General features: G+C 46.9%; 2 long non-coding RNA genes across 3 annotated transcripts; both read right to left on the bottom strand.

The window, feature by feature from the left end:
• Positions 1 to 13,429: 13,429 nt before the first annotated feature.
• On the bottom strand, positions 13,430 to 25,647 carry LOC116879950. 2 transcript variants are annotated; one of them, XR_004385137.1, is made up of 3 exons: positions 25,392 to 25,647; positions 25,119 to 25,299; positions 13,430 to 13,676 (listed from the first exon to the last, which is right to left on the bottom strand). It is a non-coding gene; the product is annotated as an uncharacterized LOC116879950 (long non-coding RNA). The 2 variants fall into 2 exon arrangements; XR_004385138.1 differs by lacking the exon at positions 13,430 to 13,676 and adding an exon at positions 24,361 to 24,609.
• Positions 25,648 to 25,912: 265 nt separating this feature from the next.
• LOC116879951 lies at positions 25,913 to 26,621 on the bottom strand. Its single transcript, XR_004385139.1, has 2 exons — positions 26,574 to 26,621; positions 25,913 to 26,083 (listed from the first exon to the last, which is right to left on the bottom strand). It is a non-coding gene; the product is annotated as an uncharacterized LOC116879951 (long non-coding RNA).
• Positions 26,622 to 27,393: the final 772 nt, after the last annotated feature.

The raw sequence follows: 27,393 nt of genomic DNA, 5'->3' as shown, positions 1-27,393 counted from the left end.
GTTCTGAAGCTGGTTCATGTGTGCAGTTGAATGAAGTATTATTTTATTTATCATGAAATCATTTGGAGCCATTGTCTTTTTTCTCAAAGATGGTACCATCGAAACCCCAGAAAGTCATGCCACTCATGACTTTTCCATCTTACTAAGTCATCTGAGGCTATACTGTCTTCCTTAACACCACTGTATACTGTTCAAGTATCTTTGTCCTCAGTAAATTATGTACACTCATTAAACATAAAAGTGTTATCAAATGAGGGGGAATTTAGAAATTTCTTTTTTCACTGATTGAGACATCACATGAAACTTTGCTTTTGTTTCTGGCAATGATGACCTGTACTGACAAAAAGTAATTAGACTTTGAAATTTTCAAGATGCTTTTATAGCCAATGTAAATAAAGTTTCAAACTGCAAATTATTTCACTTAAAATTTTTATGAAAAATATATGTTGTAACACAGTAAAATCAGTAATTTTTATACATGTTGAATGGTAAATGTTTTGAACGTATTTTTTAGTAGTAACTAGCTATTGAAAATTCTTTTTAAAGGGGCGCCTAGTGGACTCAGTCAGTGGAGCATGTGCGACTTTTGATCTCAGGGTTGTGAGTTTGAACCCCACGTTGGATAGAAATTACTTAAAAATAAAATCTTAAAAAAATAAGATAAAAGAAGACATTTCAGAATCACTCAGTAAAATAATGCTATAAACAAATATTTATCTTCCCAGTCCATTCTTGTTTTGAAACATATATGCCATTACACACAGTACTTACACTAGCTCATACATTTTAGCTGGGCTTTATTCTAAATATTTTAAGAAAGAATTTTTTTAAAGATTTTATTTTATTTATTTATTTTTTATTGCACATCACTCCTTTATTATACTGACCTGGAAAAAAGATATAGCACCATTACGCTCAGAATGAATACTGGGCCCGTGGCAGTGCCAAGCAACTGGAACATGATCAGAAACAGATACAGTGAAAGACACACTTGGACATGATCAAGAGGCATCTCACTGCCATAAAACATTAATAAGATTTTTTTTTACGTCATCTCCACATCCGGTGCGGGGCCCAAACACAACTACAAGATCAAGAGTCGTGCACTCCACCATCCAAACCAGCCAACTGCCCTGATTCTGATAAATCTTTTAGATAAGGGAGTAAAGTCTACTGTCAAAGAATTCAGACTTTTTAACTTCCGTGTCTTTGCTTTTGAGCTTGGTGTTAGTTTTCTGAAGTCAGAATAATCAAACCCTACTTACCTAAAAATTCAGAAAACTTGTTCTACTGACATATCTAATGTTATATTCAGTGAAAACCTTGAGTGTTTAGAAGTTCTAATTAGAGTTGATCTCTTTGTGCCCTATGTGTATTATGAAACTTAAGTATTAGGATAAGACTTAATGTATAGTCTTCATTATGTACGCTTTTTCTTTTCATCAGTTTCTACACTGGTTTCATATGATGTTTTTCTGATGTTAGCAGACAGAGGGCTTCGTTTGCAATATGGCAGCATATTCAGGGATTATTGAAGTATCAATTACAATGTCAGATTTTCATAATTGCATCTTAACTACTTAAAATTATCTATTTGTCCTACTGTGATCCCTGCCTTTACTGGAATATTCTAATATGAACTTTCAACCAACCAAAGGGGGTGAGAAAACTGTGTTAGTTTCTTTTAAAAGGAACACTACTGGGCACCTGGGTGGCTCAGTTGGTTGAGCATCGACTCTTGATTTCTGCTCAGATCATGATCTCAGGATGAGATGAAGCCCCATGTGGGAATCTGCTCAGGGCAGCCTGCCTGTCCCTCTCCCTCCCCCTGCCTCTCCCCCGACTCCATCCTCTCTCTCTGTCTCTCAAATAAATAAATAAAATCTTAAAAAATAAAAAAGCTATAGATACAAGTAGTTCCAACTAGTAACACTGGATTGGTCCCCTAAAGAATTAATTCAGTTGTATCAGGTGATAATATTCCAGAGTTCCAGGATTATTTTAATGTAGATTTAAGGATGGTCAAATTTTGATTTAATATAAAAACTTCAGAGTGCTAAATTTTGTGTACTTAAAACATCCAGTGATAGCTGGTATTTGTTTTTTTAACTTTTTTAAGTAATGAATGCATTTCATTTACTTGGTTGACTTCATCTAGACATAAATGCAATGCTTATTTTTTTTTTTAATTGACTTCATTGTTGTTGTCTTAATGGGAAGGTTTAGTGTGATTAGTCAGCTCTTCCTGCTAGGTTTTGGATTTTTTAATTTTTTGGTTGGTTGGTTTTGGGTTTTTTTAGGGTGGTGGGCGGTGGTACCCTAAGAAATTTCTGCAGTAGAAAATACCATGAAACCGTATATATTCCTTATATAGTTGTGGCATTTAGAGCAGTTTTTCAAAGCTTATGTTGGGAGATAGAGAAGATAAGCAAAGCATCATGGCAAGTTCTTTTCTTTTTTCATAGTAAATTCATCTTACATACAGAATGACAAGCATATTTAGACCTTTTTGCTAACACTGGGCTTCTTTTCAGGGTGAGTGCTTTACAAACTTAATAATGTTCCTCCCTGATAAAAGCCTGACTGGAACTGATTTTTGTTTAAAGATAAATATGTTTAATACAAAGAAAATAAAAGCTGTACATATGCCCATCCTGTAGTGAACACCCCTGCAGCACTGGCTGTGAATCCTTCCGACAGCACACACGGGCGCATTAAACTTGGCACTTGACGTGGAAAGTGCTTTCAAATCAGATCTTTACTTGGTGGGTTTCCTGTGAGTGGACTAATGCATAAGTATTTGTTCCTTTGGAGGCATTTAGACATTGGAAATTAATTATTTACTTATGAACCACAGACTTGAGGAACCGTTTTAGGTAAAATTTCCATTCTTAACTTTTTTGTCAATGGATGGCTCAGGCATGGTGTTCTGTTTCTATATTCTAGGACTGTTACTAAATAAATACTATGTATTTCTTTATATCGACCAACCTATTATTTAATTAGCTCCCTCGTGTTCAGAAGAGACTTGTGGTGCTAGAGGATACTGTGTGGTGAAATTAGAGGCCAAGTGACCTGTGCAGAGAGCCTGTGGCAAGAACCAGGGCGCCAGGAGGCTGGGCAGTGAACACGAAGCCCGCCATTCATGTCTGGGGTGGTCCATGCCTCAGCTTTGTGTCTCAGCACTCTGTCTTTAACAATTGTACTTACCAGCATCTTAAGAAAAGCACATTTGCCCTCTCAAAGGAAACAGGGTTACCGAAAAAAAAAAAGAGAACCCTCACATGATTCCTTCTGTCTTCCCTGCACCCTTGGCTGTCATTGAGGAGTAAGATGTACTATGTGTGACACTTCCCATGATATTGCTGATGATTTTACGGAAGGAAGTAGGGAGGCAGTTGGTCCTACATTTCCAGCCTGGCCACAGACTTGGTGAATCTGAGCGAGGCACTCAGCCTCTCTCTGCCTCCATTTCTTCGGCCATGAAATGGGAATATTTGTTCTTGTCCTTTCCTGCCTCACCAGCATACTGAGGGGTCAGGTAAAGAAGAGGAAAAATTCTATAAGATGCTTTGATCCCAAAGATGGGCAGAATATAGAACAGTGACTGTTCTTTAATAATGAAGGCTTTCTTTTATATAGCAACTTAATTTTTTTAAGATTATTTATTTATTTATTTATTTATTAGAGAGAAAGAGCACAAGCAGAGGGAACAGCAAGGGGAGAGAGAGAAGCAGGCTCCCCTTTGAGCAGGGAGCCCGATGTGGGGCTCCATCCCAGACCCTGGGATCATGACCTGAGCAGAAGGCAAATGCTTAACCCACTGAGTCACCCAGGAGCCCCTATAGAAACTTAATTTTTAAACGTGTCTTTGCCTGGTTCTGTATAGTGAATAATAACTGGTATTTTGAAATAGAAGTTGAGAATTAGTAGGTTTAAAATTAAATAGATGTTTAATATATTCAGCTATCAAATAGTATTGGGGAAAATTTACAATGTATATTATGGTTCTGAGTGTGGGTTTAAAGTAGTAGATCATTGCACTCAGGACATTTGTAGAAGGTCTTGTCATTTGAGCCAACTTTGTTTATATCAGTGGGCTACATAGTGGATCAGACCAAACCATGGTCTTAGCAGGATTTTTAACATCTCTAGAATCTTAAAGCCACTCGCCCAGTGCCATCTTCTGCCAGACGCAAGGTCCCACCTCTTGCCATCACTGGTAGGCGCTGGTGGGGCCTCTTGCTGAGTGAGGGCTCTGGAGCAGGGAACAGGCTGCTACCTCGCTTGTTTGCTGTGTACATTTTGTTCACGGATGTCCTAAAACTTGGAAGTAGTCATGTTACATTAGAACATGCAAGCATTTTCAATTTTTTTAAAACGATTTTATTTATTTGATAGACAGAGATCACAAGTAGGCAGAGAGAGAGGAGGAGGAGGAAGCAGGCTCCTCGCGGAGCAGAGAGCCCAATGTGGGGCTCGATCCCAGGACCCTGGGGTCATGACCTGAGCCAAAGGCAGAGGCTTTAACCCACTGAGCCATCCAGGCGCCCCAGCATTTTCAATTTTTAACGGAATACCATCTTTTCAAAGGGCCTAGGTTGTAATGTTTTCTGGGGTTCTTTTCATGGTTTCTCCCATTGATGGGTTGTTTTCTCCATTATCTTAATAATTTGAAAATATTCTCTTTCCTTTTTATGTGTACCTTCTTCCATTTGGCGCTTATGGTAACAAGAAGGGGAGGACTGTTTTTGGTTTTTTTTTTTAAGTTTATTTCAGTCATCTCTCTACCCAACATGGGGCTCGAACTCATGACCTTGAGATATAGAGTCACACACTCCACCAACCGAGCCAATCAGGTACCCCAAGAGTTGTTGATTTTTAAAATAGACTGAAATCATGACTTTTGTCCCTATCTTATGTGGCTACTAGATTACTAATCTCTTATTTAAATGTCCTTCAAAACTAGAAGCCATTCTTTTCAGGTAAATGTCTGGTAAGTGGCTTGGGGCTGCTCTGAGGAGGGGGAAGCCATGGGACCAGGAGAAGAGTGTCCCAATGCCCCACAGCTGTATTTTCTCCTAAGGAGCACATTTCCTGGAGACACAGCATTCCAGTGGAACCAGCTGTTGGGTAGGAAGGATGTGAAAGAGTTTGTTAACTTTCCTTCAGCAGGTCAAGTGCAGGGGCATCAGCCGGCCTTGACCTTCACCTCCACCTTTGTTCCATCTTTGGGAAATGAGGGTACCTCAGTTTTGCTGACTTGTCCGAATTTGCATCCACAAAGTAAACCACTTGACTCGTATCTTTTCTTTTGGTTTTCATTCCCCTGGTCTCCCCCTCACCGGGGGTTCCTTCTGCTTTCTCCCACCTTCCTAAGGGAAGCTGTGCTTGATCTTGTTCAGTCCGGGTTACCATGTGAAGACCAATCAGTCTTAGACTCTAACCCCTGTAACTGTGATTATCTGTGTGGGGCCACCAGATAACTTTAGACCGTTTGCAACAGCTGCCTACTGTCCAGTCACACTGGCTATGCAGCGTCCAAGATGGCCTGCGGGGCAGGAGAATCACCAGCCAGAGTGGATATGTTTCTAAAATAAAAGACCTCTCTTCAAATGCCCCTTTTAATATTTCTTTTGACATACATGAGTGCTTGTTGTCTCTGTCTCTGGCCAAGCTTGTTTCTAGTTTCAAAGGGCTGGTTCTGAAGGTGTCTTTGTAACTTCTTTGTTTCGGGCTCTGTTCGTTTCCTGAGAAACAGTTAGTTAAACCCTTTTGGCCTGAATTCTAGAGGAGAATCTGTTACATTCTGCCCCCCCCCCCCCCCCCCGCCGCCCGCCCCCCCCCCCCCCCAGGCTGCCTGCTCAGGTCTCCTGCCCGGGACCAGGTACTCACCTGCCTTCCAGGAGGGGAATTACTCTATTTACAGAAACTTGCTTGTCTTTTCCTTTCTTTGATCTTTCCCATATTCTGTCTGGCTTGATGAGGTCCTTGACCCTCATAGCTTGTCTCTTTCTCTTCCTGCTCTTACTTGCAGTTTTCCAATATGGGAAATTCCCTTTTATTCAATCAAGAAGCAAAAAGTGCTCTTAAGTGAAGTGTCTAGATAAGGTTTGCTTTGGAAATAGATGATGGGTTATGCTGGTTGTAAACGTCAATTTGGATGGCAATTAGGACAGGTTTTTAACCTCTTTGAAAAAGCCCTTCTGGGGCAAACCTTTGACAAAGTGATTCAACTGGCATGTAATTAGAATTTTATATGCATGTTTTTTTTTTTTTTCTAAGCCTCTCTAGAAGAACATAAGACCTTCTTACAATGCAAGAAATAAAATTATTCTCACATCAAGGATCATCTTTATTCTCTATCTGCCTTTTATGCCATCTTATATTATTTTTATTAGTATTACTCTAGCATTAATTCTCTCCAAAGGGAGTAGCATTTCTTCTTCTTTTTTTGTTTGATGCCTCCTGCATTTATTAAGTAGTAGCTTTTTTTTTTTTAGCTGGTCTCTTGAATCCCATATTTATAATATTTTATGGTTGATTTTTAAAAATTGATTAATTCTAGCTGGGCTAGAATCATCAAATATTAATTTATAGAGAACTTTCCCTCTTCTGGGATTTATGTAGAAGAAGAGCTAAAGGTTACAAATGTTTCTTTTATTGCTGTAAATATGCATAGTTATTTTAATGTCTTCTAAATGCTTTCTTATAGGGATAGTTGGTACTGCCATTGAGTAGACGTAAACAATACAGAGTTAAGAATTTTTATACCATGAGCTATTTATTGAGAATTTTCAGAATTCCATAGATACTTGTCTTTAACACTTATAAGAGGCATGTATTTTTTCCCCTTCATGGTCTTAAAGTAAGTTTTCCCTTTGTTGAGGCAGGTCTGAATGAGTTGTTATCAACTGGAAAACATACACATATCCGTACATGGATGTATTGTCGAAATGTGATGTTTTCTTGGTTTGGGTGTTTGGCCAGAAAGGTTTGTGGATGGATTTTATTTTTAACAAAGCAGTAAGGGCTTACTTTTTAACAACTTTTGTATCCGTAAAGATGTATTTGTTCAAGCTTTAAGAAAAGAATAAACCTGTCAATGTACAAACACCTGACACCTGATTTGGATTTGTGGGGGGAGGGGAGATTGGAATTACATAAGATTCTTAAAGAAACACAACAGTAGGTATCAGTACTTCTTTGAAGAACGACTCACATTGACTCATACTAAAACTGTGTGGAGCTAACTGAATGCAGATTTCTTTCTCTGTCTGTCTCTCTCTCTCTCTCTTTTTTATAAGACTTTTTTTTGTCAGAGAGAGAGAGCGCGCATGTGCACAAACGGGGGGGGGGGGGAGTGGCAGGCAAAGGGAGAACTAGGCTCCCCGCTGAGCAGGCAGCCTGACACGAGGCTCAATCCCAGGACCCCAGGATCATGACCTGAGCTGAAAGCTGACACTCAACCGACTGAGCCACCCAGGCATCCCTCAATGCAGATTTCTCAAGCACACTTGTCTGCTCTGCTCTGCTCTGCTCTGCAGAGTCCAGAAAGAATGGAAGCTCCTCTCTCCAGAGACCTTGTCTTCTACTTGCGTGTCCATCACTCTTCCCAGAGAACCCCTGTCATGTGGCCCGAGGGCTCCCAGAGGAACTGGCCCCTGCAGATGGTAGTGGAGGTGTGCCTGGACTTTCATCACTACGGTTCTTGGCCGCGGGTTCCCTGGTCCCCTTGCTACCACTCACCCAATCTCCTGGGACTCAGGCCCCCTGAGAAGTGACTCTCCCCCTCTACCCTGGCCCCTTATCCCTCCCTTTATCATCTGAAACATCCACCTTCCATTCTTCAAGGCCAGCTTCTCTCGGTTTTCCAAAGAAATCGTGACCCAGTTTGATTATTTTGGAGGGAGCAGAGGTTGATGGGACGAGCCTAAGCTCAGCAGCCCCCCATGTGGGTCATCTGTTACTGCGTCACAACAAACCCCAAAACGTAGTGGCTTGAAACCATAACCAGTGATTGATTTGCAGTCCCTGTGGGTCTGCAGGGGCCACGTCCAGAGCAGCTCGCTGGATAGTTCTGGCTCAGATCGGGGTCTCCTGTGTGTTTCAGCCAGGATGAGGATGTTGCCCAGGGCTGCTGTCTTTGAACACTCCCTAGACCGTCCCCCGGTTCTAGGAGCTTCCCAGCAGCCACAGGCTCAGCTTCTCCCACCCGGGGCAGGGAACGAGCCCAGCTGGGCACTCCGAGGAGAGTACCAGCCTCTGAGCTGGAGGCCGCTCTGGCTTCCCTTCTGCTTCACCCTTGTAGTAGACAGAAAAATGGCCATGTCCTAATCTCAAAGTCTGTGCAGATGGCCACTTACGTGGCAAAGGAACCATCCTGGTGAGATTAGGGTGAGAGTTTTGAGATGAGAGATTATCCTGGATTATCTGCGGGAGGCCCGGAATAATGGCAAGTGTCTTCCCCTGAGAGAGGCAGGAGGCCAGAGCGGAGGGGAGATGCTGTGCTGCTGGCTTGGAAGGTGGGGGAAGGGCCCACAAGGCTGAAGCTAGGGGTGGTCGCTTGAAGGGTGAAGCCTCCCAGACGAGCCAGCCCTGCTGACACCTTGATTTGGACGGGTGACATTTGATTTTGGAATTCTGACCTCCAGCTCAACGAGATGGAAGCTCCCCTCCAGAATGGTGCTGCCGGGAACACAGAGCTCCTGCTCCCCCAGCATGCAGGTGGGGGCTCTCTTCCCAGGAGGGGCAGACTGTCAGCATTTCTCAACCTGACCCAGCGACCTGGTGCTCCGGTCAAGTCCTGGGCAAGTGCCGGTGGGAGTTGGGGGCTCCCTTCCTCTGCCTGGCCCCTGCTTGCGGGATGGAGGCCCCACCATGGGCACCGTGCACTGAGAACTCGGGGCCCCAATGGCCCTGGCACCTGGGGCAGGGGTTCCAGGCCGGGGGAGGCAGGCTTAGGAGACCTGAGGCTGCGGTCCACCCCAGACCCACAGTATAGTCAGCATCTAAGACCAGGTGTCACTCAGAGGGAAGCACGCTGTCATCTCCAGCCCCACACAGACACTGGGCTCCCGGTTGCCTAGGACGAGGAGGTGTGGGGAGGGAAAGGGGTTGACGGGGTAACATCAGAGGCTGATGACTAAACAGGTGTGGCAGGGTTTCCTTTTAGTAGTGCAGACCATTTGGGGAAGATGTATTTTTTTACTCACCTTGGGGGAGACAACACTTAAAATCTCACACCAACACAGAACACAAAAGAGGCTAAGCTTAACCACCAGAACACAAGAGTGCCATCTCCCAGCACCCTTCCAGGAGCACATCCCTCCCCCTTCCCACCTGCCTCCGGGCATGACCCTGCTTGGGACCAACACCCCAAGAGCTTTTCTCAAGACATTCTGGTCCTGAGTTCAACCAACTAGAACAAAACATTGGGAGTGAAATAGATGCCTTCAACTTGGATGCTTAGTTTACTATCAGGCCCGAGAGTAAGGCTTCATTGTCATCGGCTGACCCTGGGGTCGCCGGGGCCAGGCTGCCTCCTGGACACTGTTCCTATGCTGTCCCCAGCTTCAAACCACGGGGTGTCTTTCCCCAGGCTTTGTTTTTAAATGGGATGCATAAAAAAGAGCAATTTTCTGGATTTTTTTTTTTTCTTAAATGAAAGTCTGCTTGTCAGGCTGCCTGGGTGGCTCAGTGGATTAAGCCTCTGCCTTCGGCTCAGGTCATGATCTTAGGGTCCTGGGATCGAGCCCCATATCGGGATCTCTGCTCAGCAGGGAGCCTGCTTCCCCCTCTCTCTCTGCCTGCCTCTGTGCCTACTTGTGATCTCTCTCTCTGTCAAATAAATAAAATCTTTAAAACAGAAAAAAAGAAAAAGAAAGTCTGCTTATCAGTTGTTCATGACTTTGCCGCCTGGCTCTTTTTGCACTGAGTTTTTTGGTATTTCTTGGCACTAATGAGCCCACCTCCTGCTTCGGGAGGTCACCTCCCTCTCTCTGGGCCTCAGACCTCCTGATGAAACAGGAGAAGTTCACTTTCACCACTGAGGGGCCCCAGGGGGCGGAGGGGGCTTCTACAGCCTTTGAGGCCCGAGGCCACAGGAAGTGGGGCGGGAGGAATGATGTCAGCAGGATGGCTGTGCGACGACCCTGTCCTTCGTGTGTCTCACTCTGATCAATTCTGGGATCCAGCCAGAGACCCAGAAGTGCAGCCTCACACCTCACAGCCTGTGTTTCTGTACCTTGGGGCAGGGGTGCTGTGTGTGGCTCTGGGCTCAAGCTGGGGTGGACAGGGTTCCCCAGTGTCCACGCCGGCACCCTCGATGAACAGCCAGCCTGGGCACATGTTCGGCTCTTTATAAGACAAAGAAGAAATAATCCCAGGGTAACACCAGGTGAAAGCAGAGGCCACGGACTAAGCTGCCCCAGAGGATTGTGAGGTAAAGGGTTGGCCTGGGACCACGGATGGCTCCAGGAACCCCGTAAGGGCCCTGTCTGCGTGTTCACTATGCGGGGGTTCAGCTGCATGGGACGCTGAGCCACAAGACCGAGTCAAGAATCTCATTTTTGTGTGATAATAATGTATTTCCCTGGCAAGCAACACCGCCAGGCAGGACTTCCCACACTCTGCCCCTGGGCGAGTGCGAGGCCGGGGCTGGTGTCGACGTGGAACTCCCAGGAAACCCGGATGTGAAGGCCACCTGGCTGCGTCCACTGAACACTGTGGCTTGAACACAAGTGTCTGGTCTATCCCAAAGAGTGGATGGACCAGGCCAGCAAAACCCAGAAGCAGACTGCGGTGGGAAGCCAGGGAAGACCTCTGCCTTGACACCACCACTGGGCACCACCCGAGTTCTGCCCACCCCCGGAGGGCCAACTGCTCCTGGGCCTCAGTTTCTCACCTACAACAGGGGTGACATTATTGTCGTCCTTCCGTCTCAGGAGCTGGAACATTTTCTGGGGGTAATTCTTGGGACTGTCAAGTCTATCTGAAGTGTCTTGATACTTTCAGACTGCTCAAAAATTAGAGTAGTTACAAAGGTTTACAAATATTGGGGGTGGGTTTAAGGCCAGTGAGACACCCTCAGCTCAATGGAGACTTCTAGGGGGCAAGCCAGCTCCATCAGAAGGTCTGGGCGTGGTGGTCTGGGCTCGAGCCCAGAGCCACACCAACACTGGGGTTGTTACTAGGATGAGAAGGGGCCACGGAGCCCTGGAGTCAAAATCTCAGCTCACCCACTCTGGAGGCAGAAAACCCCCGCGACAGGGGCAATCACGTTGGCGATCTTCTAGACCCACGGCGACGCCCCCGTGTCTTCCCAGATCCGACGCGGAAGCTCCAGTTCCTTGTGGCCTACCTTGAACTGCCATGAGTCCCCCACTTAGGAGCAGGTTCCAGACAAAGTTCTGCTTCGGAGCCTGTAGCCCTTTGGGGCAGGCGCTTGCTCAGGCTGGGGGTGGTGTGGCGGCGTCCGATGTTTTATTTGTCGCCTTTACTGCCGGCACACAGGTGCTTGCCGTCGTGCTCTTTATGCACTTCTGCACGTCAGAAGTAGTTCGTAAGGATGTTTTCCAAGACAATGTAGGCCTCGTGCCACCAGCAAGGAGCAACAGACACAAGGAGAGAGGCCGCTACCAGTGACCGTGGCTCCCACCAGTTAGAAAATATTTCCCTCAGCCACTGGTAAGGAAAACAGTCCACCCCGAGCATGTTGGATTGTGGGGGGAGACCACCCAAAGACTAAAATTTTCACCCCAGGGGCACCTGGATGGCTCCGTTGGTTGAGCGTCGGACTCTTGGTTTTGGCTCAGGTCATGAACTCAGGGTCATGGGATCGAGCCCCACGTGGGCTCTGTCCTCACCGTGGAGTTGCCTTGAGACTCTGTCTCTCCCTCTGCCTCTGGCCCACTTGCTTGTGTGTACTTGCTCTCTCTCTCTCTCTCTCTCTCTCTCTCTCGTAAATAAATAAATAAATAAATAAATCTTTAAAAAAGGTAAAATCAAATTTTAACACAGATGATTCCCAGGGTGACTGAGCAGATGGTTCAAAGTTCGGTCTGAGAAGCTGTGTGCACTCACTCAGGCGGGCCCTGGGGCCTCAAGTCACCCCTGGAACGGAACCCAACCACAAGTCCCACTGTGCGGGACATTCTATGTTAAGCATGCAGGGGATAGGGAGAAGAGCAGGGATGAGATGTTGAAATCTCTCTGTTCATCTGACCAACACAGGAGGCTTTCTGTGCTGCCCATGGTCAAGGTAGGCTTCCTTCTGTTCTCAGAGCTCGCAGCCCCCAGGGCCAGCCATTTTCGGGCTGGGGCTGGGCTCTGGACAGTTCTGTCAGTCTTCCTGAGGCCTAGGAATATTCTCTAATCTTTCTCAACCCCCGAGGGATGTAGAAATAATTTCCCAGCATCCCACTTGGGTTCTTTGTGTGAAAGCAACAAAAACTACCCCTGAATAACTTAAGCAAAAAGGGAAAGGATGACAAGAAATGGGAGAGCCCGTTGGAGCCAAGGAACAAAGAGCCGGGCTTGGCAGAGGCTGGGACCTGTGCTGGCCCTGGGGGCCTGAGAACAAAGGCTAATGGTTGCTTCATCTGGGCCTCGGTGCTGAGCAGAGTCTGAGCTAATGTGGAGGGTGGGCAACATGTGACTCTGTGTGTGTGTGTGTGTGTGTGTGTGTCTGTCTGTCTGTCTGTCTTTCTTTTTCCCTTCATCCTTGTGCCACTCCAGGCAAGACTGAACCACCCAGGAGGGAGGGTTCTATCTTCCCTGGCTAGAGGAGGGCCAGGCATCTTCTCTGACTGGATACCTGTTAGTTTGAGGTCATTCCTCAAAAGCCAGTGGGAGCATAACCAGAAGACAGGAGTTTGGACTCAGGGTGGAAACAACATTGATAGATCCAGCCTCACCCCATGTTTGCTCTGCCTCGTGGTTTTCGTCCAGACTTTTTCACAACCCATCTGTCTCCCCAGTAGAGCCCAAAGTCAAGGACAGTGACATTTTCCTGCACTTCTATTTCCCTCCAAGGGGTGGGGGTAGGGTGGGGGGAGGGGATTCGACACTGGCCTGATCACTTAGTAGCCATCAGTAACTACTGATGGGAATGAGTTCAGTCAAATCAAAGAGAAAAGAAATGAAATGCGGATCTTTTTGACATACTTTCTGGCAGTTCAAAACATCTTTGCACTCTAAGGTAAAGTGGTAAGGATTAAACATATCAAACTGGCGTTTTCTCTCTGAGGCCTCTGGAGACTCCTCTTGCCTCCCACCTCCCCTGGGCTGGGCGTTTCTCTGTGGTATTGCAGAATACTAGAATGATTTTGTCTTTTACTCTCAAGACATTGCATCCAACAATGAGGGTTTTATTCTTAAAGTATGAAAGAAGGCTCATTAGATGCCAAATACTCATTTCCGTCCTTGAGAAAGAAAGGAATACCAATTACAGCAAAGTCTTGTTGATTTCGTCAGTCCACTGATGACAGGGCTCCTTTACTTTGCTCCTCACCTCAGATGCAGGTTGCCTATGTTCTCCCAATAACCAGTGCACCTTCCTTTCAGAGATGTGATGACTTAGCCATTGTGATTTCTCCAAGAAAGGGACCTGCCATCACAGAAGCAAGCTGGTCTGCTTCTCATGGTCCACGTGCAACAGGCAGCTTTTCTATTTTCTATGGAATAAACATCAGAGTTTAGAAATAAACATTTTAAGGTCAATTTATGGTCAACTGATTTTTTTTATAAGAGTGCCAATACCATTCAACGGGGGAAGAATTGCCTTTTCAATAAAGGGTGCTGGGACTGTTATGCCCCCCCAAAAATGGGTCCGTGATTAAAGGAGCGAGACTGATATAAAGCAAAGGTCAAGCAAAGCTTTATTTCGCACCAAGCATCAAGAATCAAACTGACCGGCCACGCCTCTTACAGAGAGGGCGACCCTTCTCTGTTCCACAGACTAGCTTTTAAGGGCAAAGGCCATGCGGTTGGGCCTGGCCACGCACAGGTGGCCAATGATATTGTAACACACAGAGAAAGCTGCACAGTGATGCTAGGTGACCAACTGAATTACAATTTACCCTATAGTAGAGATTTGACCTAGCCTATCACACCTTGGTTAGAATTGGCACCCAAAAGGCTCCCAAAGGGCGGGGCCCATACTCCTTGGTAGCTAGGGAGACAGTATGCAACCCCCCACTGATGGGATGTCTCCACCTGGCCTGACCCACCCTTGTATCTGGGCTTTGTTACCTGGGGCTGGTTTCCCGGGACTCGTTTCTTTTTTAAGTCAGTCCCCTGGGGGAAGGGGAGCAGGGACAGTTTAAGGGTTAAACAACAAGGTTGTTGTTTAACCTTAATGGAAGCCTCTGGTTAAATAGGTCCTTACAGGGACAACTGGAAATTCATCCTTTTGCATGTGGATATCAATGAATTTGAATCCCCTGCCTCATACCATATACAAAAGTTAATTCAAAAATGGATCGTAGGCCTAATCATAAGAACTGAAACTACAAAATTTTGGAAGAAAAGATAGATGCAAATCTTCATGAGCTTAGGTTAGGTATCACTGTCTTAAAAACAGTACCAAAAGCACAGGTGACAAAAGAAAAAATTGATAAATTGGATTTCATCAAAATTAAAAACATTTGTACTTCAAAGGACACTAACCAGAGAGTGAAAAAAAAAAAAAACCCACAGGATGGGAGAAATATTTGCAAATCATATATCTGATGAGACTTATATTTAGAATATACAAAAAACTGTCATTACTCAATAATAAAAAGACAAATAATCTAATTTTTAAATGGACAAAGGATTGAAAATGGGCAGAGGACCTGAATAGACATTTTCCAAATCAGACATCCAGACAGCCAACAGACATATGAAAAGATGCTCAATATCACTCATCATCAGGGAAATGCAAGTCAAAATCACAATAAGATAATCGCTCACACTTCTTGGAATGGCTAAAATAAAAAAGAAGCTATAACAAGTGTTGGGCAGGAAATGGCGAAAAGGGAACCTCATGCACTGTTGGTGGGAATGCAAACTGGTGCAGTCTCTATGGAAAACAATATGGCGGCTCCCCAAAAAACTAAAAATAGAACTACCATATGATCCAATAATCCCACTATGGGATATATTTACCCAAAGAAAATGAAAACACTAATTCAAAAAGATACATGCACCTCTATGTTTACTGCAGCATTATTTACAATAACCAAGGTATAGAAATAACCCAAATGTCCATTGATAAATGAATGGTTTAGAAAATGTGGTATATATACATGATGGACTATTACTCAGCCATAAAAAAAAGAATGAGACCTTGCCATTTGTGACAATATGGATGGACCTAAAGGGTGTCATGCTATGTGAAATAAATCAGAGAAAGAAAAATACCATATGATTTTACTCAAATGTAGAATCTAAAAAACAAAACAAATGAACAAACAGACTCATAAATATGGAAAACAACTAGTGGTTGCCAGAGGGATGGGGGTGGGGAGATAGCAGAAATTTGTGAAGGGGATTAAAAAGTTCAAAACTTCAGTTATAAAACAAGTAAGTCACAGGGTAGAAAAGTGCAGCATAAGGAATATAGTCAATAACACTGTCATAATTTTATGTGATCACAGGTGGTAACTGTGCTTATGGTGAACATCTTCTAATGTATGCAATTATCAAATCACTATGTCATACACCTGAAACTAATATAATGTTATATGTCAACTCTACTTCAATTAAAATTTTTAAAAACTAAAAATAGGCAAGGGATTTGAATTTTCCATAGAAGACAAAGAGCCAATAAGCATACAAAAAGTTGGTCAACAACATTATTCATCAAGGAAATGTAAATCAAAACCACAATGAGATACATCTCACATCCACTAGGATGGCTAGAATCAAAAAGACAGATAATAGCAAGGGCTGGCAAGAACATAGAGAAATTGGAACCCTTATACATTGTTGGTGAGAATGTAAAATGGTGCAGCTATTTTGGAAAACAGTTTGATAATTCCTCAAAAGGTTAAATACAGAGTTAACATATGACCCTACAATTCCATTCCTGGGTGTATACCTAAGCAAAATGAAAATGTGTGTCTACACCAGACTCTGCACACAAGTGTACACAGCAGCATCATTCACAATGGTAAAAAAATGGAAACAACCCAGTGTCCACAACTGATGAATAGATTAATAAAATGTGGTATCCACACAATGGAACATTATTTGACCATAAAATTGAATGAAAGGCTGATACATGTACAGAGCAGAGAAATCTTGAAAATATTAAGTCAAAGAAGCCACTTTAAAAAAAAAACATATATTGTGTGATTCCCTCTATATGAAATGGCCAGAATAGGCAAATCCATAAAGACAGAAAATCAATTAGTGTTTGCCAAGAGTGGCTAAGAGTGACAGCTAAGGGGTCCCAGATGCCTTTCGGGGGATGATAGAATGTTCTAAATTGATTTTGGTGATGGTGGCACAACTCCATCGATACATTGATAACTATTAAATTATATACTTTAAATTGAGACCATATGCTGATTTACATCTAAAAGTTGTTTTAAGTGACACATTCTTACACACTACACAGATGTCATGGGGGCAGGTAGCTTCTTGCATGACCATTCCGTTTAATGAATGTTCCTTCATTCAGAAACTCTAGCATGCCAACCATGTGCCAGATGACGGTGGGGTTGTTGAGGGGACCAAGACCCAGTCCTGGCCTTTCTGACACTCACAGTCTCTCCACAGGAGTGAATACACACCCAAATGCCTCTAACAGGAGAGGGACTGTGTGTGCCTGTTAATATAAAAGCACAAAGTGTAAGGAAGTGACAAAGGAAAGAACTGGAAATCCAACTCTTCCTTCCTCTTGGGGAGGGAGATGGGCCTGGTACAAAGGGAAACAGGGTTCTACAGAAACTTCCCTTCTCCTTCCTATGGGGGTTCTCCAAACCACCCCTGCTGGCTGGCTGGGTGAACTGATACGAGCACCTGTTGAGTTGGGTGTCCTGGGGGACTCAGGGGGGACTAAGGCATGGCCCGTAGTGCCGGGACTCCACAGCCCCCCAAGGCAGAGACACTGTGAGAAGTTGACCAGCAGAGCCCATGACCTGTGGAAGGCAGCATGTGACAGCTGTTGGTCTGAGGGCCCAGGATGGCAAGTGCTGCAGGAGCGCCCGTGTCCCGCTTTGGCTCTTTTCAGACTGTGTTCCTGAAGCCCCCTGTGTGGGCAGCTGCCTCCTCGGCCTGTCCATGTGGACCTGGACTTGTATGAAGGGCTCTGTGGCAGCTGGTTTAAATTGGAGTTAGGAATGGTGAGAGCAGGAGAGGGAGGCGATCTATGGAGCACCTGACTCTGTTCCCACCTTTTAGAGGCCTTATCCTCCTCCTCCTCCTCCTCCTCCTCCTCCACGTCCGAGTGCCCCAGCTGCACCTGGCTCATTCAAACCCTGCTCCCAAGAAAAGATCTGATCCCCGGGCCCTGCAGTGTGCATCAGCTCCTCCCCATGTAGGCTGAAGCCCCACTAGAAGCCCCGCTCCCAGCAGGTCGGGAGTGGGGCCCCCAAACCCTTCCTGCCCCGCCCCCACAGGCTTAGGCCCAGGGGCCCATTCTAATGCGCACAGAGTTGCAAGGGCCCAGCCCACTGCGATTAGTTCCCATCAAAAGCAGGCAAGCAAGAGCCGTGCTGGAGATTTCGAGCTGAGGTGGGGGCGGGGAGAAGTGTTTTAAGATATGCTTTTCCCTGTGGAGAGAAAGTCCACCCCAGGACCTTAGGTGAAGGCTTGGCTTTCTGGGCTCCAGGTGAGGGCGCACGCTGAGGCTTGTCAAACCTGAGCAGCCGTCCATGACGAGGATGAGGTAGCCCCGTCAACAACGTTCTCAAGTGAAAGGCTCAGAAAGCAGCAAAGGAAAAGAAATCTAACTTTCAGGAAAACCCTCCAGCCCATGACACTCTGTAACCTGAGTGAGGAGCCAGAGGACCCTTCTGCCCCCCAGGTAACTTACTTCCCTCTGCACAACCTGTGACTTGGTCTCAAGGACAACAGGGCTGCTGTACCTCACTGCTGAAATGCCACTTCCTCTACCCAAGCGCCCGCACCCTCTTCTTCCCCTCCAGCACCTGGCCCTCCTTCTGGAAGCCTCCTCCCTCAGTCCTCCACAGAAACCAGCTCTGGGTGGTTTAGGCATTAACGGAATTAATCTCAGGTGGCTCATAATCTCTGGGAGGACGGTGACCAGGATGGAAGTTGCTGGGTAGCCCTCTACAGAGGTCACAAATCCTCCTCAGGACTGGTTTGGAGAGGAAGGAGCATGGCCGCCATGGCTGAGTGTGGACGCATGGGTGCGCCTGGGCCAACTACCCCACCGATGCCACAATGCCACAACAACGTCCACCAGATGGGGATGAAGCTGCCACCAGGCTCTAGAAGTGTCCACCCATCAGAGCTGAGGTCACCCACCCTCACTGTGGCCACAAGGGAGCCCGGCACAGTGAGTACCTGACATTCTCAGCTTCTCCGGTGGGAGGAGGGGGCGGCCTCATCACGTGGGTCATTCCCCCAATACAGGAAGGAGATAAAGATCACAAGGCATGATGGATAAATACCCAGAGTAAGGGCATCCAACCCCACTCTCCTGCTCCCTGCCTTCCTGAGCATGATCGCTTGAATTTGACAACAGTCACTCAGGCCGCCATGGCTGAGCTGCAAAACATGTGGATTGAGGTCCCAGGCCAAGTGCAAGGGTCCCATTACTTGGGAAAGCTCCCTAGAACAATGTTCTGCACCCAGCAGTCACAGCTACTTCCTCTGGGCCAAAGGCTCTGCTTCCCTGGACTATAGTAACCTAGAGGCTGGAACATAGAGATGTCTCTAAAAAGACGTCCTTTTACATTTCTTTTTTCAATTAAGGTATAATTGACATATCACATTATATGGTTTCCGGTATATTTGTACATGTTGTAAAGTGAGCACAGTAAGTCTAAGCCCCATCACTGCACATAGCTGCACATTTTTTCTTATGATGAGAACCTTTAATTTCAAATATTCAATACAGTGTTATTAATTATAGTCACCATGCTGTACATTACATCCCTATGCATCTATTTTATAACTGGAAATTTGTGCCTTTTGACCCTTCATCTATTTTGCTCATCCCTCTACCCCTAACCTCTGACAACCACCCATCTGTTCTCCATATCTACGAGCTTGTTTTTGTTTCAGATTCCACATATAAGTGGCAATCATACAGGACTTGTCTTTCTCTGTCTGACTTATTTCACTTAGCACAACGCCATCAAGGTCCATCTATGTTGGGGCATATGGCAAGATTTCATTCCTTTTTAATGGCTGAATGATCTTCTATTATATACACCACGTCTTCATCTACTCACCTCTCTGTGGACACTTAAGTCGATTCCATTTCTTGGCTCCTGTAAATAATTCTGTACTGAACATGGGGGTACAGATATCTTTTCAAATTAGTGTTTTTGTTTTCTTTGGATAAATGTTCAGAAGTGGAACCTTGGATCATATCCTTTTACATCCTAAAAAAGGGGAACCTGGGTGGAGTGAGGACCAGTGCGACCTCTGTCATGCTCCTGGAGCAACAGAGATGTTTAAACCACCCATCCCACTAGAGTTCATCAGAAAATAACTTCCTACAGCGGACAGTACTGACAGCATCTTTCTGCTGACCGCACACTATTCTGGGCAGCGTTTTGAAAATGAAACTGATTTATTAAAAGCTTATACAAGGAGACAAAAAGGGCTGAGGTTGAGTTGACTACTTTGCTGTGGGGAGCGACCCCAGATCATGAGAAGGAGTACCCTGGGGACCCAGCAGTGGCCCGAAAGCTTAGTTCTCCTGTCCCCCTTGTTCCATTAACTGGCCACACAATCCCCTGGGCAAGTCACTTGGGCCTCAGTTTTCTTGCCTGCAAAACAAAGGTGAACCCCTCTGGGGTGCTTGTGTGACAAACATCAGGAATCCATATAGAGGGGTGTATTGAGATCAAGACTGGGGAAGGGGGCCTGGGGGTCTCCTGCAACCTGAGGGCTGGAAGCAGCTGGACCTCAGGAAGGTTGGGAAAGTGATCTTTTCTTCAACTACCATTTACTGAGCTACCATGCTAGGTGCTGGGCTATTTCAAGGCCCTGGGATCCAGTGATGAACAAACCCCAGGATCTCTGCTCTCAAGGAGCTTATGGTGAGCTAGTGAGCACATGAATACCTGTGATGGCACACAAGATATCACATGCAATGAACACATGAAAGGAGGCTAACATGATGGAGTGCAGCTGCGGGAGGGGTTCTTTTAAAGCGCCACTCCCAGAGGAGGTGACTTTTTTTTTTTTTTTTTAAGATTTTATGTATTTGTTTGACAGAGATCACAAGCAGGCAGAGAGGCAGGCGGAGAGAGAGGAAGGGAAGCAGGCTCCCCGCCGAGCAGAGCACCTGACGCAGGGCTCAATCCCAGGACCCTGGGATCATGACCTGAGCCGAAGGCAGAGGCTTTAACCCACTGAGCCACCCAGGCGCCCCGAGGAGGCGACATTTAAGAACTTTCCTCATTGTCGGGAATGAAGGAGCTTGGGAAAGATAAAGGTTAAGAATTCCAGGCGGGGGGAGTGACATGTGCAAAACCTCGGATGGGAACAGCTTATGCTTGCTTGTGCCCAGTGTGCCCCGAGTTCCATCAGCCAGAGCAGGTGGTCTGCATGAAGTCGGAGAAGGAGGCAGGGGCCTGGAGGGCATCTAGGTACTGATTCTTTTTCCACCTCCACTCCTTACGTGTCTTTCTCCCTTCTGCAGACTGGTTTCCTCTGCTGTCCCGGCCACACAGCAGAATAGGACTGCCCTTGGGTACCAAGTTCACCCTTAGTTGATTCACTCACAGAGACTGTCACAATCATTTTCCAGGAAAGTGCTGGTCACATGGGCATCGCTGGTCCAGTTACTTGTAGCCCAACCACGGCAGATGCCTGGAGCCCAGCTGGGCCCCAGGAGTTCAATGGTGAGAACAGGAAAGCACTCCAAAATTACCTCCAAGATGGGACTGGACTAGGGGGCCCTCTCCAGCCATAGGATTCTAAGAGTGAAGAATCCACACTGTTCTGAAGCAGTCTCAACGTTTGAGGGGAGTTGATTTAAACCCATTCTCACACCTAAGTGAGCACCAGAGCTACCTGCATGGAGTGCATTTCTAACAAGTTCTGATGATGCTTTAAATGCTTTGGTTACCAAAGTGGGGTCCAGCTCCCTGGCCCTGCCAATTTCTTCAACCTGCAGGTTTTGGAGCCGGCAGGACTGGAGTCAGGGTAGGCATGGGCAACCAATGTTCTGGATCCCTCTGGACACCAGGGTTTGGAGAATCATGGTTTTAAAATGTTTCAGAACACCAGAAAGGTGTCCAGCCACTATAAGTTGGTTCAGTGTCTTAAAATGGTTAAAATGGTTAATCAATCAGTGTGTTTGGATTGAAACAAAACAAGCCCTCCACTTTGGAGAAAATGGCTTTGTCAGAATCTAGCTTCTGGATGGGTAAGAGACCTTTTATTTTATTTCTTATTTTTATTTTTTTAAGAGCCCTTTTATTCTGGGCATTTTCATTTCTCCCCGCAGGAGGAGACCGGGTCCCACTCATGGCAGGGCTCGCTCACTGCTCAGCGTCCGTAAATACCCGGAGAAAGTTTGGGGAACCCCCCCACCCCGGGCCAGCCCTGGCTCCCGCGGTCCCGCTGGAGGCCCACCGCCTGCTGGGAGGTCGGTGCGGAAGCCTTGAGGAGGGAGTGGAGGGGGGTCCGCCAATGAAGCGCCGAGGAATTCCATGACCTCATCGGGAGGCTCTCTCACTGGCTGCCGCCGCAGTCCCAGGCCCGCCCCTTTCATTAGAGCTCGGGATTTCTGCGTGGGCCCTAGAGTGAAGGCCCCTTGGGTTCCTAACGGGGTCTGCAAGCTTTGCAGGCTTCCTTTCAAACAGATTCCCCAGAAGAAAACTGCTTCCTGAGAAAGACGAGTGTTCTTTCAACCTGCCAAGAACAGGTTTTCTGCGCTGACTTTTCACTGATGTTACTGGGGTTTGGCTGGTGCTCGCATCCTTTCTAAGCACCTGACACATCACACTTACTTCTCACTTACTTTAATCGTGTATTCCACCGAGCTTTGTCTTCCTTCCCAGTGGATGAATTTCTCAAGTCCAATCATACTGCGGAATGCTAGTGATCGTCTCTCCCACGTGTAACCTGGGAATTGACTGATAATCAGAGAGGGAATAGGACTTTTCCAAGGTCACACAGCAGGTTAATTACAGAGATGAAAATCAGATCTGGGGCTTCTAACTCCAACTTCAGCGTCACACATTCACCACTTCGGCAAGCAGACCAGACCAGAAATCATTTTCAAGGCTTGGCTCAGGGGTTACCCCCTCCAGGAAGACTGCCTGTCCTGAAGCCCCACAGCAGGCCAAGGACTTCCCCAGTCCCAGGCAATCCTGCGAGTCCCAACTACAAAGCTATCCTTGACCTCTTTGTCCCTTTGCCCAACTACAGTGTAAGTTCCTTGAGGGATGGCATCACATTTTATAAACTTTGTATCTGCAGAACCTAACACTGGCATACAATAGATGCTCAATCAATGCTTATTGAATTAAACTGTGGAAACTTTGCCTGGTAGTGGCATTGTCCAGGGAGAGATCACTCGCAATTCCTAACAAAAGCAGATTCTGTGTTTTTGAGGCTCTTTCACACAGAATGAGAATTAGCTTCTTTTTACTAGTAATGTGTTTGAAATGAAAATGTCACAACTGTTTGCTAATACAACTCTTTAGGAACAACCAAATCCTTTGTGCTCACCGGGTTCCTGATTGCCCTTTCAAACTCCAGATGTGTGAATCAACCATTTTTCAAATCAAACCAGCCCATGTGTTTTCCTCTGTGCAAGGTCTCCCAGGAAGCATAAAAATCATTCTAGTTACACTCTTGACTAGGTGACAGGTACAGTGTTCTCCCCCTATATCCATGTAGTTTCTGATCTTTACATTGCTGTTCATTCATACATACAGGTGGGTGTTTTATCATCAGCCCATTCTTTGCCTTTCTGGAATAAGGTAGAACAGGTTGTATACTAGGTACCAGGAACTCAGAGTGTGAAAAAACATTCATGAGGATAAGAGATTCCTATCATACAGCCTTAAATGCAAACCAACTGTTGTTATTACGGTGTCCAAAGCCTACGCAAGGTCATCATGGATGGAGATGGGCGGTGAAAACTCACAGAACTGGTCCAGCCTCATCCTGTGCGGGAGACACAGATCTGGGACATGTGGATATTCTCAGCCTTGGAGAGGTAGGCTCAAGAATGGAACCAAGACAGTTCTCAGCTCTTTTCCAGGGCATGAAGGCTGACCTTTTAATGACTTCCCCTTCTCTGATTCCAAATCCATGCTCACCAAGCAATCTCTTAACAACAGTTTCAGCTTTGCATGCTTAGGCCCTCCTTGAGCCACCAGCCAGCTTCCTGTCCCCGGCGATCTGGCTAGCCCTGTCAGATGGCAACAGATGGAAAACTAGACATACCGGCTTCCGTGTTCGCAGTGGGGCTGCGAGATTCCTGCTCGTTTGTCCCAACAGCGGGAACCATGACTCCAGGCAGCAGCAGGTGGCCTTTGGGAAGAAACTCAGGGGCCCTTAGGACACTTCAAGGGGGTGGGGCCCACAGCCATCTTGAGTCATCCTCAGAAATCCTGCTCATCCCAACAGCACAGACGCGGCCTTGTTCATCACAGTGTGGGCGCCGGAGGGATGATACACTGACGGGGACCGACAAGGATGTTACCAGCACACCCCAGAGCACTGCACACCAGAGACAAGGAAGAAATCACAGCCTTCAACAAAGGCCGCCACAAGGACAAATCCAAGAACACCAAGAGCAAAAGAGCAAGTTACGGAACAGGACAGCATCTTTACAGAGCATGAAACCAAACAACATCGCACGCTGGGTTCCGTAGAGGACTCGCAGCCCAGGGGCAGCAGAAGGCTGCTCCAGAAACAAAGCGAGGGCATAATAAGCACAAAGACCAAATGGTGGTTAACTCTGGGATCGACAGGCGGAGTCCTGGTATTCTTTTTACTATTTTATTACATAGGTGCCCCCTAATTATATGTTTTGTATGTGTGAAATATTTCATAATTACAAACCATCCCAAGGCGTGGCAGCGGTCATTACTCAAGCCCCAAGCCCACAGGCTCTGGCGTGCCTCCCAGGTTCCTCTGGGCATGGCTGCAGGGTCACCTGCCCCTGCAGTGGCTGCTCATGCCTTGTACCTCCTGGGGCGCAGGCCACCAGACCACAGGACTGCCACCCAGCATGCTCAGGTCAAAGGTTAGAAGTGACGTTCTGTCAGCATGCTGAGGCCTTGGTCCTTTGTCCCTTCTGGATTCCCATCGGCCCCTTCCGTCTGAACCACTGGCTTTAGCAAGCTGATTCCCACTTCTGCGGGCCTGTCTCCTGGGATGTCCGGGGCCTCGAGTTCACCCATCCAGCGCAGACCCACTACCTTCCTTCTACTCATTCGTCCTCTCAGCAAATATCTGGGGAGCACCAACGACAAAATCCCACAAAACCCTCTGCCCTCATGGAGGCTACATTTGAGTGACGGGAGAGTGACAATAAACACTGAATTAATACCTAGAAATCAAGAAAGAAGGCAAAAACCACAACAGAACAGAAGGATAGGGAGTGAAGGGAATGACAGGGAGTGGGTTTAGATAAGGTGGTTGGGGAAGGCCTCCCTGAGGAGGTGATCTTGGGACAGAGACACGAGGAAGGGAAGAGGACCACATGGGTATTTGGAGGAGAGCCTTCCTGGATGAGGGAGGTCCAGGGCACGGGCCCTTGCCCCTCTTCTTGCCTTCTCCTCCTGGAAGAGAAGCTGAGGGAAGCCACTAGAGCTTCCCCCAACCCACCCCAGCCCAGACCTCAAGCACCCTCCCCCACTACTCCCTCATCTCCTATTCTAGTTGCAAAGGAGACCCAGGCTTTCAGGGGGAAGAGGACTGGGAGGTTTCCAGGTCCCAGAGGCACCCCCATTTGCACTGACCTTTGCTCTGAGCCTTTAGCCTGTCCCCACTGCTCCTGGTAAGCCAGATTTGCTCTAGGGATTAGCAGGAGTTATACTCTCTGAGCCATCTTCCACTTCTGGGCATCGGCAGGCCTCAGGGCTGGGTTTGGCCTACAGGCTGTGATTTTTCACATCCTTGTCAAACCTGTAATACCAGTGTCTGGAAAAAAGATGTTGGCTTAATTACTATTATTAGCACCAATGACTTCCTACTCCTGAATTTCCCTGAAGGCCACCTGCAGGTAAACTTACCTGGAAAACAGTCTGGAACTTCTCCACATGCCATCTTTTGAATGCCTCCAGGGCTGCCACAGAAGCTGCCAGAGCAGCCTGGGCCGTGGGTGAGGACCAAAATGGTACAGAGGTGAGACTGAGTCCAGGGACTGCAGGGCCCATCCAGGGCTCTGCGCGGTTCTTTCTCTGGGCAGGTCAGGCTGACAATATTTGGTAGCTTCTGCTCCTGAAACCTCTGCCCAGCGACCCCAGGACTCAAGCAAATGGCCTTGAGTACTCTGTTGGCGTCTGCTATTCCCAGGGTGGTCTGCCGTGAAGATGGACGCCTCAGACATCATCACAGATTCTAATTGTTCTGAGAAGTCCTGAAGGAAAATATTTGCAGGCTGATTCCAGACCTTGGGGATCTCCCACCTCATTCATTCACTCTTTCACTCAAGCCGCTGTGTTGTGGGTGCAAGGGGGACAGAGATGCAGAATGAGAGCTCACGTTTTTTGTATTCTTATGGTGTAGTAAATTTTAAGTGCTTTGCTTAAAGCACTGACTTCTCAACCAGCTCTGTGGGGGGGTAGGTGTTCTACCTGAAGAGCTGTGAGCAGGTGAGGGACGGAGAGGTTAAATGCCACTGGCCAGGCAGCACCCCCTGAGACAGGGTTCAGGCTCCATTCTGCCCTCATGAAGACAGAGGCCTTGTCTTGGAACCTATCAGCTGGTGGGGGCACGGAAGGAACAGCAGCGGTCACATCACAGCGTCGCGGCTGAGGCTGAGTGACACTCGTCACTACAGAGCCCTGTCACAGAGGGAGATAGCACTTCTGGGGGTCCACAGGATCTGTCAGCTGTGGAGCTAGGCTCCTGGGCCTCAGTCTCCAAGAATGCACAGGAATGTCCCTCCTAGGTCAGAGGGGAGAGAACATTCCAGGCAAATATCTAGAAAGACAGATCTCCATGTGAGAGCTGACAGGAGAATATGAGGCTTTTGAGAGGGAGGGGAAATAGTTACTGTGGAGATTCCTTCTCCCCTTCCTGCTCTTCCCGCTTGATGGAACCAAAGGGACAAGGTACAAAAGGGTCCCTGCTAAAACTTTAACATATCCCCTTCCTGCAGCTGTCCCCGGCATCTGAGACCCTTCAGGTCAAATTTTGAGGTTGGGGGTGCCTGAAGGTTGTGCTGGTCATGGCCAAAGTTATCTCCTAACCTTCCCTCCTCACATCCAATATCTCATTTCAGCTACCTCATGGTGAACTGCCGTCCACAAGGTCTGTTCTCCCGCAGCTGCTGAGGAGATAAGAGATGGACAAACCTGCGTGACACTCTTGGAAAGCTGGAGTGAGGCACCCGGAAGGGGCAATGCTGATGATGACAGTGCTTCCTCACCCTTGGTGTTCCAGAGCTCCATCCTTGCATGCGTGTCCAGAATCCAACATCGTCACCCCAGCACCAGCGATCACCCTGGTGTAGCCACAACCAGCCCTCTCCTGAGCTACTGGCGGGATCCTCAGCACAACTGCCACAGTCGTAGTCCTAAAATATAGGTCAAGTCCTTCATGGGCCTCCCATTTCACCAGAGTAAACGCCAAGGTCTTTATAATGGCCCACAAGGCCTGCCAAGAACTGAAACTCCTCCTCCTACCTCTTAGCTCTCCTGTGTCACCTCGCCTCCCTCACCACACTCCAACCACTCTGGTCTCTTTGGTCTTCTGCTCTCACCACAGGGCCTTTGCATGGCTGTTTCCTCTGCCAAGAATGCTCTTCTCCCAGAGACAGCCTCGTGCTCTCTCTCACCCTCTTTGAGTCCTCATCAAATGTCACTTCCATGAGTTGTTGCTAACATCCCATTAACATTGCAACATCTTCCACACCCCTTGGCCCTCGACTCTTCATTCTCCTCATTCGGTTTTCCTCTATTTCTTCAAGTAACCATCTTTACTTTCTAACTTAGTACTTTATTTTGTTTATTTATTCCCCTGACTGGCATGAAAGCTCTACCATGGCAAACATTTTGTCTGTTCAGTTCT

This window comes from Lontra canadensis, unplaced genomic scaffold (genome assembly GCF_010015895.1).
Source record: "Lontra canadensis isolate GAN:19392208 unplaced genomic scaffold, GSC_riverotter_1.0 scaffold64, whole genome shotgun sequence".
NCBI lineage: Eukaryota > Metazoa > Chordata > Mammalia > Carnivora > Mustelidae > Lontra > Lontra canadensis.
The sequence above is the reverse complement of the archived record's forward strand: the minus strand, read 5'-3'. Positions and strand labels throughout refer to the sequence as shown.